Source organism: Anser anser (genome assembly GCF_964211835.1).
Source record: "Anser anser genome assembly, chromosome: 16".
NCBI lineage: Eukaryota > Metazoa > Chordata > Aves > Anseriformes > Anatidae > Anser > Anser anser.
Window position 1 is genome coordinate 7924093 of NC_139737.1, and position 20363 is coordinate 7944455.

Genomic DNA, 20363 nt, shown 5'->3' on the forward strand with positions numbered 1-20363 from the left:
TCGTTCAGGTTTCTAGATAACATGGGGAGCAGTAACCCCTGGCCCAGAGATCAGAATACCAAAGATTGTGGTAGTCGTGTCTTTAATTATGTATTTTTTAGTAAATAGGCCCTGAGCACAGTTTCACGTGACAGTAGCGGCCATGGAAAGCGGTCGCAGTGTATCTGTGAGGAGAGGCCCTGTGGGACCATCTCACCTATGCGGGGGTGACCAGCGGCTCCCCTGCCTTGGGAAGAGGGGACCGTAGGGTGTCCAGACTGCAGATCGGATCGGGGATTGGGCCAAGCAATGCTAGCTTAACATTAATACAAAATTAATAATTAAATGAATATGTAATTAATACACAGTGGCTCTCCAAGGAGACAGTTAACTCACTAAAATGGAGGAAGATGGTTTTAGGAGAAAGGTTTTTCTTGTTTGTCTGTTTGTTTTCCTTCCAACTTGAAGGAGTTAAATTTGCTCCTGGAGTGGGCAGAGCAGGGCAGGATCCGTCCCTGGGAGCGGGACCCTCCTTGGTGAAGGCCACCCCTGAGCACAGCGCCCCGGTGCCCAGGCGCCTCTGGGAGCTGTTTCATGTATGGATTTCCATCCTTTTGATTCCGTTAACGAGGTAGGGAGACTAATTATTAGCCTTTTGAATCTCTGACCAATCAATTCCTAGTCCGTGACAATGATTAGCACTTATTTTGCTTCTTGGAACGACAGATGAAATATTTTATAACTGGAGGAAATTGCCCTCAGTTTGAAAACAAGAAAATTGAACCCCAAGGTCACCAGAATGACAAAGTCAGGTACAACACAAGGTTGTACATATATGTGGTAAAAACTCACATTGTGAACTGCGAGCTCAGTAAGAAATGGAACAAACCGTTTATTCTAGAAGTAAAATCAGTAAATTATGGAAAGAAAAAAAAAAAGCAAAAACCCTTAATTCATGCCTAATACATATATTAATACATATATTACACAGTAACAGTGTTTTAACAATGAGCAAATACAATAGGTAGAGCTGACTTAGGTACCTAAGTTTCCCTAAAAATTAGCGATTTTTTTAAATGACTCTTGGACTTCTAAGTTTCTTAGGATGTGTATTTAAATTAACTTGCTATAAAAGAAATGTACAGTATGTTTTCTGAGGTTTTGTGACAAAGGAGAATTAATTAATGGCAACTTTTCTTTCTTTCTCTGCTCAGGCATAATCCAGTCAAAATCTGTACAATAAATTTTGCTTCTGGGCTGAAATCCTGTATGACAGCTTGCAGCCCAGAGCGAGATTTCAGAGATGAGCCATGTAAGCCCTGAAAATAGGAGCTGATAATGATAACAATCACTGACCAACCTTTAACTATGCCTGCGCTAGTGTGTGTCACTATAATACAATTTTGTATGTTAAACAACAGATGTCAAACAGAAGAAAGGAAAGAGGCCTTTGCTTTTCTTCTGTTGTGGACCTTGTTCTTCCAAAGCAGCCATTTTTTCAGTTGCCATGACAGTGTTAATAGGAGTTTATCATTTTCCCATGCCTGCTGCATACTAATGAGGGATCAATTCATGAATGTTATCTGTAAGGCTAAGAAGGGTCCAGCGCCACAATCTCGGGTGCATTCAGTGCTTGGCATGGCACCCCTGTTCGCAGCCCTTCGGCTGCAGCACGGTGTTGCACAGAGCAGGGTTTCTGCTCCTCAACTTTTATTTGTGGCAAGATTGGGATATGCAGCAGACCGACCGAATGACTGCATTGACCAAAAAGTTTGACTCACTATTTCCTGATTTGTCATGGGGAAAAACAGCTGTGAAGTATTCACAAAGATAAGGGAATGGCTTCAGATGTATGTCAGAGGGAAAGCCGAGATTTCTTTCATTTGGGCATAACTTTGGGAGCTGGAAACTTTTAAGTTTCTGGTATTTGAGCACTTCATTTTAGGTGGTCAGTAAAAAAGCAAATCACACCTTATGCAGGAAAGCACTGGGGCCTCAGATCATGCATTTCAGCAGTGTATTGTGTGCTGTGGGATTGATCCTGCCCCTGCCAGCCATTTTCCTCAACTCCCAGTGATGAAAATAGATGAAGAAACCCAGAGATTAGGAGCTGATTGGAGAATTGGTGGAGGTGCAGTTAAGCAATGATAAGCAGTTTTTCTTTAAAAGTTAAGGAAAATACTGCAAATTCCACACTGCAAAACACAGCATAGCAGCATACACTGGAAGATCTCTGTCCCACATAAAGGTTTTGGGATTTATTTCCTTCATCAGTTATCAGCTGCGCTGAGAAAAAGCTTTTGAATTAATTATTATTCATAATGATGTTATAATGTATTATAGGTAGCAAACTGAGAGCCAAATGAGCTACATAAGACTTTTCAAATACATTTTTTATTATCATATTTCTCATTCCATTGATTTCTATATGTAAACCTTTCAGCTGTTTCCTTTGTGAGTTCTGGTTATATGGTTTTGTTTGTTTGTTTGTTTTTGCTGTTTTGGTTTTCCTTATAAAAAGCCAAAGAAGTGAGGGGACAGAGGTTTCCCCTTTTCTCCACACCCATCACCCCATCAATTATTTAAAAAGAAATCTTAAGGCATTTTGGGCTTTTCTTTTTTTGTTATTTGCAGTTGTTCTTTTATCATTATCTTCAGGAAGCAGCATTACCATGTTGCAGATAAGAGGCACATCCAGATGTGCATATCAAAGGATGAACAACTACTTATTAAGAAAAACTTCTTTTACGCCAAGCAAGGTTCAAAGGAATAGTAAAGTCTATGGCATAAGCGACAAAACTGTCTGGCAATCCTGTGCATTGTCAACCTAATGCACAGAACTGGGAGAGAAAACACTTTCATCAAAAAGAAATGGTGGCGAAATGCATGTAGAAAGAAGAAAAGGCACTCAGCTTAAAGGGCAAACACCCTTCTAAGCAGTGACAATTTTAGCCATTTTCTTAATGCTTGTGCAATTAAAAAAAAATCACCATAATTTATATTTAAAAAAAAAAAGTTAAAGTACCTTTGTTGAAACGTTTATATATATATATATAAAAATTAGCTTTAACAGAACGTTCTGAAAGTATTCAAAGTCTTTCATGCCTATATCAAAAGATGTGTTACACCCACTTTAACTATACAGAATATTTATTCATTTAGGTGAAAGGCAGATTAAGAGACTTGTGTTCTTGTTTGTATGATACTGGGAAATGTATGAGATTGCAATGAATGTACGCATATGTATGCAACATATTCAGGTATTATTTGTCATCTTCAAAACGGATTGTGTTTTCTCTTTAAAACAAAAGGAAACACATATTTAATTGGATGCGGAACTATGCAGCTCTGTAATCATGGCATAGGTTGGAGTTTAGGTCTGGACTTGGAGTGATCTGAAACAGGGTGATCCCTTCTCCAGCTCTGCTGAGTACAAGCAGTGCCTTGGGTGCCCCTGACTCTGCCTTGCTGAATGAGCACAGCACACAGACAAGGTGATGTTAAATTGTTTTACTGATAAATTGGTTGCAAACACACTTTTTTTTCTTTTTCTTCCCCACCTCCTAATAAGCCACAGACAGTGCAAGAAAACTCCTCCTCCTTTCTTTGTGGTTGCCTATCACAGGCGTAAGGGGGCAAGGAGAAGATTTAAGGAAGTGCTGCTCCTTCTTATTCACTCCCAGGATTTGGTCACTGATATAGCGTTTTATTTAGCACACTCAACTTAAACTGGAGCTAAAGTAATGAATTAACCTCCATTTCATGTTCAGTGTTAGAGGTTTAAATTTGCTAAAGCAGGTGAAAAATCAGTTTTTGTTTTTTTTTCCTCTCTCTGTTTCACTGTATTCAACCAAAAGGTTGGGAAGATGTCTGCAAGGAGGGACTGTATTGTATTAGGTGGAATCACTGCTTTCTGATAGTCTTTCTCTGTCGGTGCAATAGCTGGACTCTGAATGTCCAAACCGACATGCCACATTTAGGGCCTGATGCATGTAAAATTGCTGTTGGGGTTCAGAAGTCCAAGATTTGCTTTGGGGGGGGGATGTGTGTTGAGGTGAGCAGAATACACTCAGGAATCATCTTGCAAAGTGCTGGGTGAAACTCAGTTGCAAGCAGACATATTGTTCATAGCTATTTGAAAGACCTTTTAACAGATTGATCGTTTGTAATCAATCTTTCATTGTGAGTAAATTGAAATAAAATCATATTGAGATTCCCATCCAAGCAACAGCAGAAAATACGATAGTTTAGCACCTGGCACAATCATTCCAAGTTCCCAAGTTTTTGTTGTTTTTTTTTTTTCCTTTTTAGCTCTGTTGAAAATATGAGATTGCATAATGCACTGCAGTTTATATAACATCTTCACATGGCTTTACATTATAATTTCACATCAGTTTTACCTCAGAGTTTCTAACAGGTCAAGTAACCTTCTGATTTCATTTAAAGTTTCCATTATTCTCTCCTGAAAGGGAAAATCTAGCTCTTGTTTGGACAGCTTTGGTAACTCCAAAGAAAAAATTGGGCATTATAGTGAATACAAAAGATTCACTTTCCATGCATTAGGCTTTTCAATTGCTTTCTTAATGCAAAGTTGGACAGGATAGTATAGGCAAGAAAAAAAAGATCATTTTGTGTCCATGGTCAGATGTCAATATTGACAAAAATAAATGGAATGTAACAATAGATTCTTGCAAAGATGAAGGTCATATGACCAAAATGTCTAACTAGACCTTGCACTATAGCTGTATCTTATTGCTGTTTGTGAAAAATTGTTATTTTTTGTAGTTTTCCCCCCGTAGTTTAAAACATGCAAAAAGAGAGCACGTCTAGAATTTTTAAATTAGCCCACTTTAGGCAATAATATTGAAGGCAAATCAGAAATGAAGTACTTAGAGAATTAAAAATTAAAAGAAAAAGAAAAAAAGCCTAGGAAGGTCAAGAATGTCCATCCCCATTGAGGTCTGTGCACATCATTCCCATCTGCATTTTTCAAAATTTCTTTCTTCAAAACTTCGATGATGCAAGCTGCTGCCTCTGCCCTGGGGGAATGGGCTGAGTTCCAGTTTGTATATTGGCTTAATTAGTGATAGTCTGAAGGGTCATTGTGTCTTAAACTGAGCATTTTCTTCAGATTTTCTTGCCTAAGTCAAACTATTTATGAAATCAGCCTTTGAGATTCTTCTGTTTTGTTTTTTTGTGTGTGTGTGTGTGTGTTTTTGGTTTTGTTTTTGTTTTTTAGTTAACATCATTGTTTTAAACTCAGAACACAAAGATATTACTTAGATGCTGTTCAGCATTCAAGCCTTTTCCCCTAGAGATATTTCCCAATTGTGGCAGCAAAATGTAGCCCTGCATAGTAGCTTCAATCTGGCTGAAATGTATGTCTGTGTAGATAACTTCTGACCACATATGTAGTATCACTGAGAGAGTGAACAAAGATTACATGTCAAGCAAATCCTGCTTTGGTTCACAGAGGTAATAGAAAACTTCATTCATATTTACAAATTATTTGGGCCCTTTGATTCAGAGACTTAAGAATTTTGAAGTGCTGTAATTTATTTAGTGTACAAGTTCAGTTTCTCTCCTTAGTGCTGCAGCATCTCGTCATTGCTGTTCCTACCTCTTTTTCTCTTACTATGTAAAGGTCTATAATACAGGCATCACTTGTTTATCTGAATGCTTGGATATCTCTTGTGAGACTAAAAAATAAACCCTTAGACCCCCATTGTTCCCTGTTCAGAAATATGGATAGATACACAATGTAAGCCAATTTTTAAAAAGGACTTTTAATTTGTGGCTGATTTAAAGATTTCATGAAAGCTATTTTCTCAACATGAAATATTTTTAAAAAACAAATTACTAAATTTTTGTTACCACTAAAGTCTGAAACATTCCTTGTGTCTTTTCTTGTATGTGGAAAAATCGACCATCAACTTAACTCCTGAGGACAAAGCAGTAGGAAAGGTTTCCTAGCCATAGCATTGTCCTTCCAGAGCACTGAACAGCCCCACCAAGTTTGTTTCAATTACGCTGCCATTTCCTAGCTGAATCCAAAATATTTCTTCAAAAGGCTCGTCTGGTTGAGGGTCATGATCATAGGTGGAAGGTCAGTTAGTCATTTGCTGAGACATTCACTTCTCACTCTAATAATCTTTCATAAATCTTAAAGGAATGCAACAGTTTATGCCAGAAGTAGGGGAGGTGGATGGGAAGATGGGGTAAAAACATTTATACAAAACACATTTCTTCAAATACAGTAAGTATCAGTTTTTCCTCTTTGTTGCTGTGAAAATGAGTTTGTTTTCTCACTTTCAAAAATGAAGCAACTACATTGCTCCTAAGAACAAGAAGCTTCTGTCCAGCCCAGGCAGGGTCTGCCTGGAGGCTTAGGTCAGCGTGCATATATTTGCTGGTTACATGCACATACATGTGCATACAATTGTGCTGGTTTTATTGTCCTAGTACAGCTATCCTCATGACATACAAAAAATAAGACTGTGGGAAAGATCCACCTGAAAATTCAGCAAAAAACACGTGTGCATCCTTAACCAATGTCCTTATAGGCAATGTCAGGCTACAGGGGGGTGCTCCAAACTGCGACCTCCTCTCTGACCACCAACAGGACCTCAGATGCTATTTTAACAGTGCTGCTAATTAATCATTTTGGGTAGAAAAGGGTGCCTGGTTTCATCCCTGATGGGAATCTTCGATGGGAAATTTCCAAGTACTGCCGATTTTAATGCAATACCAACACGCTTTTCAGACAGCTTCATTTCTCTGTTTCTGAATTTGAATAGTAACACTACAGGAAATTCTTATTCTAAATGCGACCAGTCTGGCTTCTGGATTGCAGTAAGTGAGCCTGGTGCTTATCTGATCTTGGTGTAAATACTGTGTGTCTGTCCTGGACGCCAACCAGGCTGTCACTGAATGACAAAAGAAAAGCATGTTAAATAGATGGTAAAATAAACTATTTATCAGATGCAAATAGCAGAGGAAAAAATTCTAGTGTACTGCTTGTTGTCCTGCAAAATGTACAGAAACTGTCTCAATGTTTCAGTTTTCTCATGTAGGTAGATTTAATTATATTCATTTTTATATTCATTTCACATGTTTGTTTGTTTGTTTGTTTTCTCACATGCAATACTTTGTAAAGTTTGTTAGATGAAAGCTGCTAGAAAAGATGTCAAATATTAGTACCAATATATCGGTATTGGCTTTGTTGCTGAAAAAAAATACTGACTTCATAAATCTATAGCTTATCTATGCTATAGATTTATCCACAGAAAGCACATTTTGGTTCCTCTAATAGAAAATATATGGGCTGATTTCCTCCTCATGATTATCAGCAGCATACAACAAAAGAGTTCTCCACAGTGTTTCTGAGCATGAATTTGATGATGAGGTGTGAAATGTTTCAGTGATTTGTTTTGTGTTTGTTCCTTTCATTTCTAGATCACTCATGACAAATAGCAATGTATCAGCAGTATGAGACAATTTACCACTGCATGAGCTAAAAGGTGAAAAATGTTCCATACATTTTATATCCCTTTTGTAGTCACTATACTGCACTAAAGATGACCGTGGGTCACAGTGCTTGTACTCAGCATAGTTTATGTGTTAATAACTTATTCGGATGATCTCACCTTATTTATTTTAGGGTCCTTAGATAAGGATGACTGTTGCCTGGGCTTTCTTCCATAACAACCCTTTTCTTGACATGATTCAAAAGAAAACAACCTGGGCTGAAGTTTTTTTTTTTTCCCCCCTTCTCAACTAAATGGATTTTTCCTTTGTTTGTACATGACAATTGAGGGGGGGATTTTACGCTTAGACTACTCATGTGACTAAGTCACACGCACACCAGCTACAAAAGGAGCTTTGCCATGTTATGTGTAAATCTCCATTAATTGAGAAAATAGGAAACTTTTACGTGACTGGTATGTTGTTCACAATAATTAACTTATTATCTATCTCAAACCACAATACAATCAAGGTCAAAACAACTAGGCAAACAAAACATTGTGGTCATGCTGTGGTACCTACAGGAATAGCCAGCGTTAGTATTGTCAGTCTCTAGTTTCATATCATAAGATAAGCGTTTGTAAATTTAAAGCCTTTTGTTCTGATTTATGCAGGAAAGGAAAGCTGTGTGATGACACAAGCTTTCTGTAGACATTTCTCCTCAACTAACTCCAGAAATTGTTTTCTGGTCTGACCTAAGTTAGACAGAAGCAGAAGTCTCAGAGATCACGGCTCATTTAATGAATCAACTGGATATAACAGGACATCTCTACTTTTGGATTGCAGAAAGGGTTGTAACGTTCACTTTTTATTGGACTGTAGACTATCCAACTGCATGATATACAGGAAACCTTTATTGCTTTAAATGCTTGTGCCCAGAGCAAAAGCTGAGTGAAATGCAGTGGATAGATGTCCCCTCCCAGTCTGGGGCCTACTAACGAGGCTACAGCTCTTGGCAGCTTGTCCTGCAGGTCCTCTGATGCCCCCACGAGCAGGTTTGGCTTGAGCTTTGCTAGCTCCTGGCTAGTCGGCTTCATCCTGAGCTCAGCAGACTGCAGTGGGAGGCCTACCTGTGACTCCTGTGACTGACCTGAAGGAATTCCTCATACAGAACTTCAGGTACAGATATTTACTTATCTCTGTGTTAAATATGCACACTCTGTCTTTAGAGGAAACACCAAGCCCAGTTTTCAACATGGCTTTAAATCTGCATGTAACTGTAGAGACCCAGACTTCATCACAGGCTGTTGTACACCCAAACACGTGCACAGCCACGGAGCAAGGATGTCTGATGCCTCCTCCCCTGCCTGTGCTGGTCACCCCATGATGAGTGTGTGACCAAGAGCACACAGGTCTCCACCTTGTCTCACTCAAAGTCCCGATCGCGTGCTTGTGCTCTCATCATAAAAAGACACCCTTATCTTGGTGACAACAAAGTCCCCAGTTCAGACAAGCTTGGAAATCTGGACAGGTTCAGAGGCACATGAGCATGCAGTAGAGTCCCACAATGTCAGAGGTGAAGTGTTCATCCCAAAGTAGGCCATAATCACATCTCCAATGTAAATACTCTGTGTTATTAGTTTAAAAGTTGTCTTCTCTAAATAATCCCTTTTATATCAACAGCTGCTCTTTCTGTGAGGTTTTTCCAGCAAGCAAATCTCTTACAGGAGGCAAACACACAAGGACATGGGGACAAACAAGTAAAATTGCCATGTATTTTCTTAGTTTGAAGCAAATACTGAGGTTTGTTCCCAGCCCTCCATCTGCAGAAAACACATGAGCTCTTTCATTTCCCACCACATAAAACCAAAAAGAAGAAAATTACTGAAACAGCTTGGCAATCTTCAATTAATCTATTAGCATTTTACATTGATTTTAAGTTAAAACTTTGCAAAAGACAAGCCCCACTCTGCGCAGGTAAACTCTTCTTGGTCACCCATCGTAACTCTGCTGTAGGAAGCTGACTGCTAAGGCAAGATTCCTGCTTCAATATGATGGGAACCCATCACAATTTTCAGTGTTTTTTTAGGGCTGAAGTACTGCTCTAGTGTTTTAGGCTTATCAGGTTTGTTTTCCCTCTTTCAGCAGAGCATTTATGTCGGCCTACACTCGCCTCTGTGTGCGTGGATGGAGGTCTGAGCGATGTTACTCTTCCAGACAGAGAGAAGAGAAGACCGACTGCTTCAGCCAGGTACCCAGATTTGCTTTCCCTTCCACTTGTGGCACAGACGCCGTAGCCAAGTGTTGTTGTCATTAAGCTGTAAAAGCAGGAGTCCTCATGAGAAGGAAATGGGCACATAAAGCCATCCCATACAAAAGGCGACACCCCTGAGATTATTCCTGCTTTAAGAGTCTTTCTAATTTGTAGATTGGTGAAAGGAAGCCCAGCTTTTGTACAAAGGTTGGGATAAATCTTTTTACAACAAGCAGCACTAAACCTGTGGCGGGGGCAAGTCCTGTGCAGGTGTGAAAAGGGAGCACGGCCAATGGAGCCACGCGGAGTGGTGTCAGCTGAGGGTACCAGCTCTGCTGGAGAGCTGAGCAAAGCACAGCCTGGCCTCCAAACAGCTTTGACAAAACAGGTTTTTCTCAATATCACGGCCAGGGTGGGCAAGTCTCAGAGACAGGCTTCTGTTTTCATGACATGTTAATAATGTTGGAACAAGGTTGAATCAGGTGTTGAAGGTGAAAAATAACGAGTATGTGTTATCCCAAGCAGCCTGTGTCGGTGTCTGCACAATTTCCACTTGCAATGAGTTTGCTCTAACACTTGTGACTGTAACTCATTGCCAGTGGTATGACACAGTCTGCTCGTGCATTAACCCCAGTGGGAGTCGCAGGAGATGGCGCACCCTTCCCTAACTGTGTGTTCCCTAAAAACTTGGGGGACCACATCCACCCTCCTACCCTTTGAAAATGGAGCTAAAGCATGCTCCTTTGTGTAGGGAGGGAATTCAACCGGCGAGCACAGACTGTGGGTAACCACTCCGGCATTCCCACGCATTGCCAAGCACCAGCAAGCCTTGAATTTACGAGCTCAGTCTGAGTTGCAAATTGAACGAGACCTGCTTCTTTTGAACTTCCTAGCTTCATAGTTTTGATCCTTATGTTTCATTATATTAAATCCTTTCTTGTTTGGGACAGTATAAAACTTCTGCTTTCTTTTTCTGCATTAGCAAGAAAGAATCACTTTCTGGGTGTTTTGCAAAAGAAGTTTAACTGAAATTGTTGTTTATAGTCATAACCGAAAAGCACTTCCTTTCATGTTTCATTTTAAATGCAGCTCTGATGCTCGCTAATAATAAAATACAAACTCATCCTTGCAGTTGCAAAAGTTGGTAAAGCACATAAGCAATTCTGGGATTTTCTTGTTTCCATTAAAAATGCCCAATGTCCTGTATTTGCATGGTTGCTAACATGATTTAGATCTGGCCTGCTAAGCTCTTTTCAGCATACTGTAGGTCTAATTGTACAATTTTCCCAAAGAGGAACACCAGCTTTTCCCTTTTCTGTGACAGAAACGCTCCCGCTGTGAACCTGCAGCAGGGCTCGGCTCCCCGGCGGGGCACGGGGGGGGGCACTTCCAGCCCCATTTCCTCCGCCAGGCAGGGAGCAGGGGGTCCCCAGGGCTTCCCCGGCTCTCCTTGGGGCTCTGCCTCACCGGCAGTTGCCAGCTTGCAGCCACACCTTCTCAGGGCCACTAAACTGTTTTATGAGAAAAGCAGCTTAATATCTTCCAGTAAAAATCATTTTGGAGGTTCCCTCCCCCTGAGCCTCCTTTTCCTTGCACCCCTGCCTCTCCTGCAGGCTCGGTGCAAACCTAGTTCCCCGCGAGCGTGAACAATCCCATCTCTGGTTTTTATACATTTGGTATAAACATTTCCTGAAGCTCATAAACACCTTTGTCATTTATCAGTGCAGTGAAAGATGTTTATTGCCTAAATATGAAAACTGTGATGGGATTAGTGGTTAAAGAGGCTCGCCGCCTGATCCTGTATGGTGATGTTCTCCAAATGAAGGGCGACTTTGGGGTCGGGTTTTCATTGTGAATACAGAGGCCCCCACTTTTTAATTACTGGTAGCATTGATTGCAACTTCCAGCATTAAATGGCGAGCACTGTCTGAGCAAAGCTCATTTTACAGCAGTTCTGGTATGTACCAAATTGAAGGAGGTAAAAGAAAATGGTCGGGGTGGTGGGGGAGGAAGAGATCTATAACTGGCATGTTAATAAAACTCCAGTTTGTCACTTCAGCAGCACACCCTGAGTGTAATAACTAAGCTTCCTTTCTATACCCCCTATGAGTCCCTTTGTATTGACAGATGCCATTTGTTCATTTACGACGTGATAATAAAAACCTTCAGTTTTACTGAATGTTGTTCTTTTCCTCCCCTGACACTGGGGCACCAAATGGTTTGTACTGCACTCAGCAGGCACTTTTCATTAGAGATCATGGCATGAAAATGAACTGTATTTGAAAACCATTTAGTAGCAAAAGTTCTGGTATTGAATAGGCTGCATATAAATCTTCCCTACCTAGGAAGCGGCTTCCTAGGTGCCTCGGCACACACTAGCACGCATTTACAGATGCATGCTGAAATAATGGGTGTCTTTATGTCAAGCAGCGCCGCTGCGTTTGAGAGTCCAAGTGCTCGGATTCCTGTAGTAATGATTGTATGTTGGTATCAGTTTCCTGTGATTTTTTTTTTTTTAATCTCCATCCAGCTTTAAATGGCTCAGAAACATTTCTTTTGGTTTATCCGTATTTCTTTAAACTCATGATTTCAAATGTTTCCACAAGTTTTCTCACACACACACACAAATTAAGCCAAAACTGTAAATTTAGATGTCTGGAAACTAGCATCTGAATTGATAATTAAGCCTTTATTCAGGAATGCTTGTAAACATCAGCTCAAAGTTTATTTTAAGCACCATTCAGAACTCAGGCTTACAACACCTAAAAATGTAACTTGGTTTTCAAAGACACTGAATGCTCAGCATTCCCACTAACGTGAAAAAAATATAAGTGCATAATTTGTGTTTGATTCACCTTTGAAACCGGTGGCCATAAGTTAGAGATATTTTGTCCAAAATGTAACATTATAAAATGAGTATTAAAAAAATAATAATAATAAAAACAGATAAGCAAAGTAATGGACATAATTTGTTCTTTTTTTTAAAAAAAAAAAAAAAAAGCTTGGAGGATAAATAGTATTTCTTTCTCACTCTGAAAAGAAGTCAGTTATAAATTCAGTGGCTATCTATATGTTTTTCTGTGAATAGTACAGTTAAGTTTATCATAACTACTAATCCATAGCAATAATCCATATTGGTTATTCACAACTGAACCAAAAATGTGATTATTAAACCAAAAAAAGTTTGGCCAAAGTGGAACACAGCCACATACTGTGCTCTTCATGTGCTAATAAGAGTGTTCTCTGCATTCTTCCCAAGGCAAAATTCTAGCAACATATCACAACATTCTGCAATATGACAATGTTACTCTTTTTAATTATTATTTTATTTGAATCCCTCGTATTTCATTGCATTTGGCAAAATGTCTGTAAAAGAAATATGTACTAACCACAAGAAAGGTAATAATAACTGTTATCGTCCTTCCCTGATCATCCAGGAGAGACTTTTATCACTAACATTATCACTTGTTGCCAAACAAGTACAGAGATGTTAGCCCGGAGGATGAAATAGTTTAATCATGGGGAAACAATTTGCAGTGCACAGATCTCAGCTGGTTCCCCTTTCATCTGCTCTCAGTTACTAAGCGACTTCTGAAAATCTGTTTTGTAGCTGTAATAAAATTCATTCTATGGTCTCGCAAGCACACACCAAATGGTTTACCTAATTCAGAAGTGTTACAATCATCTGGAACAAAGAGAGAATTCATAAGTTTTATGGGGGGTTATATTTTTTTTTAATCAAATAAATATAATCCTTGGTTTAAAAAAAAAAAAAAGAAAGAAAAAAAGACAAAAAGAAGAGAAAAGGAACAAAAAATAATGGGGGGGCTGCTTGCCCCCTCTTTCTGAAGAAAAGATCTGTGGTGAAGTTATACAAATTGTTGCAAAGCACATCAGCTTCAGATTTAATGTGGCCTGAAAATCTCAGTATTCATAGTTCATAAAGTGTCACAGTAACACAGCATTTTAAGTATGTATCAACACGTGCCTCCTGCAATATATTTTCCATATTAAATAAATACTATTTTTAATCTAAAAAAAAAATAAAAAAAATTCATATTCCTAGTACTCCAGAAAGGCAGGAAATTTCAGGTATTAGCGCAGGTAAAAACCTATGTGAAATCTCTGCCCCATCTAGAATTCTGTGGATTTCTTCACAACTTTTTTTTGAATCTGTGCTCTTGGTGTTAATCCAGTGCCAAAACATCTCCTGACTCAAAGGACAATATATTCTAATATAGCATTTGTACTTCAGCTCTGTGTCCTTCATTTAAAGCATGTAAGTAATTTCTTAGCTTAAGAACCTTGGTGAATTGGTACTAACCCAAGCATATCACACTGACAAATGATCAGAAAGGGCTTCTGTTGCACTGGAAGCGAAGCTTCCCTTGGACTTCCTCTGTCTGCTGCTCACTTGAAGGGTTTTTCTGTGAAGTTAGCACGGTTACATCAGCTTAACATGTGGTGCTTTTTCTCTGTTTCCGCATGTGGTATCAAGAGCAGACTGCCATAAAATTATTTTAATGTAATTTTTATACTATATTATGTATCATTTAGATTAAAGCTTGTAACTTAACAGTTTGTACATGAACTTCAGTCCTGGTACAAGTCTTGCAGTTGTTAAGTACATTGGAAGTGCAGACAGAATGAGGAAGTGGGAAATGTGCTCATGGATCATTTGTCAGCAGGTAGGTTTGGGTTTGGTTTCATAGTTTCTCAGTAGTCTTCACTGAAAGCCACCAACACTGAGTGTGTGTCTTGAAATAACCAAATGTTGGGCTCTGATACGCTTGCATTGAATACAGCTTCATGTCAGAAGCAACCCTGTTGAATTAAAAGCCTTTTTTTGTTTGCTTGTTCACATAGAGAATAAATTGGGACTATTTTTTTTTTCATTTTTTAGCCAAATGATCATATAATCCATATTACATGTGTTTCCTCCTCTGTGTGGTTTGGTTTTGACTACTAAAAAATGACAGGTATATTGATTCAATAGTTATATTTTCTTTGGATGCCCACAAGTACTTACTTATCTGAGAGTTTTTGCTAGAATAAAAAATATTTCTGTTTAGTTGGAAGAGCCTATTAATTTCTAATTTACTACCTGAGTATGACTGTATGTCTTTCATAATGCATCTTAAGAAATTGCACTATAATGCTGTTTAAACCAATGTACACATGAAAACAAGAAATGGAAATAAATGTCTAATGTTTTTCATGTCTTATCTCTTCGTCTTGCACAAAAATGACTTTTGCTGAGCAACAGATAACATCTCTCTCTGAGCACAAAGCGCTGGGGTTAATTCAAAGAGCTCCTCACTCTTCTCAGGCTCAACTGCTCGTCAGCGTACTGTAGGCCGTTATTGTGGTCATGCAGTAACCAAAAAGAGAAAGTGCTCAGTGCACCCTGAAAAAGGAACTGGTAGAAACCTATCTGCAACAAATCACAGATACAACACTGCAGGTAGGACCGGTGTACAAAGGAGCGCAGAGGGAACCTTCTAATTCTTGCTAGCAAAAGCAAGGAAGTTCAGTTAGGTCGGGAGGCCTCTCCATCGTCAGCATGTCAGTTTGTGTCTATGAGTTACATCGGTCCCTGAAGAAAGATTTATTGATTACTTCTTTAAAAGGAGACATATAAGTTTCATATAAGAGCGACATTTTCTATCAGTTACAGCAGTACGGCTGCCTTTACCCCACCTCATGCCTTTTGGCTCTTTATCCACCACACTTACACTTTTGAAATCCTGCACTGAGTCTCCCAGTGCGATGACTTCAGCTGTGATGATAGGCAGGTCCAGCCCACGACTGACTCTTCCAGCTGTATAAAACACAAACAGCAGATTATTGACAGCTGAGCAGGAAGGCATAGTCTACCTCTCAGTCTGCATGGGTGTGTTGATACCAAATGTGCTGTTAAAATCCATGATTTGCTCACCACTGCGTGGGAGGAGTCGTTGGGCGCAGGTTCCATAAGGAACATGCATGGTGTGCGTAAGGGACAGTGGGAGCCTTCTGTGGACTTCTAGCAGCAATTTGTCCATCAGATATAACATTTCCATGTACTCTACACAGCTCACTAGACACCATCATTAATGAAAATCTCACAGGCATCGGTTTAGAGAGGAAGAGCTGCGCAGTGAGTGGGATGTTGGCTGAGGACTGACAATTTCCTGGGCAACTTTGAGCAAACTACCTGTTCTCTCCTTGCTTGCCCCAGTTTCACCCTTTATACGGGGAAATGCACAGATTATAATGTTTCCCAATGTCAGTGTGATGTTGTGACATATCATAGTCAGATACTGAGTAATGGGGACACTATAAATTCCATAGCTACTTTATCTGATCCAGCAGTCATGAGGCTGCCTGTCTGAAAGTGGCTGCTGTTGATAAGAAAACATTCCTGCTCTTGAAATTCCTTTTTGAGAAAAGAGTAAGGAAGGTCTCAGTCATGTTCTGGTGAGCAGGTGCCTTTGCTGCGGCAATGTAATGGTCACATGCTGTGTGCGGTCCCACACTTTGCTGGGTGAGAGTCTCTGTACGTGTGCGCCAGGGTCACCTGGAGAAGGGGAAGTTGTTGGGGAGGCGTCTTCTGCTGCCCTTCTGCAGGGCTGAGGTGGCCCTGGAGCCCAAACCGTTGCATCATTTCTTTACAACAAACTGTGCAGAAATTTTAAGGAACTGTTCTCATGGGGTTTTTTTGTTTGTTTGTTTGTTTTTCCTGTATGTTTGTTTTTGTTTTGGGCGTGATTTTTTTTTCTGAAATAGCAAAACAATGGAAATTGATTATCATAATCCCACTTGAAAATTATTTCTTTCTGTATTTAAATATGTATAAAAGGTCTAGTCGTACAGAGTCGTACAAAATATATTTGCTCTAGTCGTAGCAGTTTTGCACCAAGTTTTAGCACAATGCAATACATCTATAATCCTCTGAATGTCTTTGTTCATTATGGGCTGACAGCTGACTCTTAAATCTAATATGGTGCCCTATTATTTATCCTCTGGTGTCAAACTAGCCAAAAGAATTCCAGAACACACACATATATTACTGTATGTGCAAACAAAAAGAGGTTTCCAGGTTACAAATACCAATGGCAACACTGGAGGATTCTCAGCTAGGCAAACATCATGACAGTGACCATTCAAACACTTGGAGAAAAGCCATTAGTTCTACTTCTGTGGAGTCAAAGAATTGGCAGCTTCAATACTGTCTGTACACCTGAGTTTCTGATCCCATGACAGCAAAGTCAGAGAGATTTGTAGTTTTCATATGTTTTTTACAAAATTCTCACCTTTCCTCTCTGTCTTTTCATTTCACCTTCATATAGCCAGCCCTACAGGGTTAATTTAAATAACACATTTATTACTTCAGCAGTTCACAAGAAACATGACTTGTCTAGTTCTGTTTATAGAGCATGTAATCATTAGAGTAAAATAACAACAAAGATCAAAACTCTTAAATCACCATCTGTATTTAAAACTGACCTCAAGTCTTTCCTGTAACAGAAATACTGCTGTGAGCACTTCTGAAGCTTTTGGGACCTAAACTACAGTATTTTCCATTTTTAACAATATACATCATTATCTTTTGTTATGGTGGATTTTGCTATGTACATTTATTTATACTTTGTTGCTATGGTAGTTGCTACCGGTTTTGAAAGGTAGGGATGTATTATCAGTCAACTAAAATCAGATTAATTGAGCTCCCTCTGATATAAAGATCGCAAATCAATACAGTGTTCCCCCTGTAAAATGCCCAATTTTTGTGTTTTCTTTCATGCCTCCTGAGATCCGATGCATTAAAATCCACGTGGAACTAACTTTTCTTTCTCTTCTCACCCCCACACTTCCCCATATGTGGTTCTGATTTTCCCCTCAGGGTACCTATGGGAGGTCTGGAAAACTCTTGGGAGCTTTCACAGAATGTTAATATGTATAACACTGCATTTTTAGTTTTAAATAAAACATGTAAAGGTTTTTCTTTCTGAGGATAAACAAGTAAAACTGCTAGTTAAAAACTATTTGTGAGAGAAAGTTCTCTTTTATCATAAAAAGCTTAATAACAGTTAATTGTATCTCATAGCATTTGGCACCCATGGTATTAAGCATTTACAATTCCTTGTAAAATGTCTGGGCAACACTGGCTTTTAATTCTCCTGATTATTTTTTTTCCCCTCTTGATAAGAAATTTCTACCTAATGGTCCAATCTAGCATTTGCTATTCGATCCTTAAGCATTTTGTTTGCCTAAGAGCAGAATCTGCTCCCTGATATCTACACTGATTTTTATAAACCTCATCTTTGTGCTGTGATATTTATTGTGAGTACCATGACTGCAATCACAACTGGGAGCAGAACTTTCTGCTATAAGTAATTCTACAGTTAACAAGAATAAGCATTTACAAGATCAAACTCTCAAGCTCAAGCACATATACCAGCACGGCGACACAGGCACCTCTGGATAGATGACAATTCTTTGGTGTCAATCAACATGCATTAAGTTATTGGTTATAGCTGCACTCCCTCATTTTACCCTCACTTGAAAAGTTAGCTAGTCAGTGCTTCAGATAAAGGCTGTGAAATTTGATCACTGGAACTAAAATGGATGGCTTAGCTGCCTAATCTCCTCCATCCCGTTATCATCAGCTCCCAATCCCCTCCCCACACCATCTTCAAAATTGGGAAATAGCCACAGACTTATGAGAATATTGTGCTGAGCTAAAGGAAACAGTTCTTCAGGATTGTGCAGCCTCAACCAGCACCCATGGGTGGACCTGATGATGAGACCCAAAAAGGGAAAATTGACTGTAGGAGAGATATCACCAATTTGTCTGTCAGATCAGCTTGTTAAAATTGATAACTGTGTTGATAGTATCTGAAAATATCTGATTATATATTCCTAATTTGTTTAATCTGTGTTTATTTGAGCAAATGAGCTCTGAAGACTACATTCTGTCTGAGAACGTATGCCGTTTTCATTAAGAATTTTAGCCAGGAGAATTGAAACTGCCTCATCAACACAGTGCACCCATCTGCACAGCACATGGACGGGGGAAGAAGACATGTTTGGATGTCTGAGTGGTGTCCCACAATGGAGATCAGATTGCGTTCCTCACGCATGACCCAGAAGCAGGGGGAGTCCCAGCTGCTCCCCTGGTACTGCTAACGGCACAACCAGGGCCAGGTCCCCACCTCCCGCTGCAGGAGATGCAGAGCACCTGGGGGTTGGCCCCTAAAAACAGCCACTGTGGTACCCACAGAGCCATCTCTGCCTCCCCAGCCCCTATGGCTGCTTCTGAAGCCCACCAGAGTGTAAGAGTTCCGTGTGCCCCGCAGGACCAATGTTGCTTCTCTGCAAAGTCTTTTCTATAGATATAGCAGGCAGTCCTAGACTTATGGAATCCTTCCTCTTTTTTTTTTTCCAACAGAAACTATTTCTCTGTAAGTACAAATCAAGTTCATTTTGTGCACTGTGTTGGAGGACCATTCCTTCTCTGTGAATACACAAAGAAGCCAAAATTAAGGTGAGGAATAAATTCTAGCTGTGTTTCACTTCTGAGCTTCACTGGAAGGGATTGTGTGCACTCATAATTCTTCCAAGGGAAACTCTTTCCAGCTTTGCTAAATGCACACAGACTTGCTATCTTGTCAGTGCATTTGTGTTGTTAATGGAAGTTCATTTACCAGAATTGCTGAACAAGAAGACAAAATAATAAAATTACTACTGACATCACATCCATTTTACATTCATAGACCTTACAGAGGTGAAAAACAGTTACTTACACTTTTCTTGATACTGTAAATTGCAACTAAAATCCCAGTTTAATAACAGGTGTTTATTCCATACTGTAGCAGCACACGGGTACTCTCATCCCACATTTAAACTGTGTTAGATGCTGGAAATAATTATAACAAAAAAGTGTTTCATTTTCCAATTAGTTGCAATCCCTGAATAAGATAACACAGTAGGACAAAAAACTGATGGATTGGGCTAATAGTCTGAACCTCTGGAAGCTTCAGCAATATGTATACATTTATTATTAGGTTTTAACAGGACATTTTATTGGTGATAAAGTATCACCCTTTACGTTCTGTACTAAAGTGTTTCCAGAACATGTGAGCTGCTGCCAATTAATCTAGTTCTGATTATCTGAAGTGTTTTTACAGTAATGTTATTTTTGCCAGTTTGCCACTGGTCTGTCAGGTATGGGCTCCTGCTCCTGGCTGAGAGCAACAGCTGAACTCCGGACAATAGTGAAAATCTCCCAGGTAAATGTGTAATGTTGAATGTGGAACTGGGGAGTTGGCTTTAGTCCTCACCTGTGGCATAAGGATTACTGTGAGAGTAAGTAAACGATGGTCTATTATTATTCTACCTTTTACATTCTATTTAAATTCAAATTGAATGTCCTTTATCAAAAAAAAAGAGAGGTATTTCCTACTCTGCAATCCCCATCCCCCTTACACAACCAAGGACATTTTTAAAACTTAAGGGCAAATGTTCCATAAAACACTGCCCAACCCTTTGCAAATTCCCTGCATAACTCTCACATGCATCCTCTAACTTTAGTCCATCCCTACTCCAAAGTTGTAATTTGCCCTCCAGTCCTTTTCTCTCTCTCCCTCTCTCTTTTAAAACAATCTTTGAGATGGCAATTAGCTCA

At 39.5% G+C, this 20363-nt stretch overlaps 1 long non-coding RNA gene across 1 annotated transcript in view; it reads left to right on the forward strand.

Moving 5' to 3' along the window:
• The first annotated feature begins 7509 nt into the window (after positions 1–7509).
• Positions 7510–20363, forward strand: part of LOC310882456 — a 31624-nt gene continuing 18770 nt past the window's right edge. Inside the window, exons 1-4 of the long non-coding RNA XR_014572977.1 lie at positions 7510–8622; positions 9589–9694; positions 19128–19223; positions 19885–19968. This is a non-coding gene — a long non-coding RNA (uncharacterized lncRNA). The remainder of the gene's footprint in view (positions 8623–9588; positions 9695–19127; positions 19224–19884; positions 19969–20363) is intronic.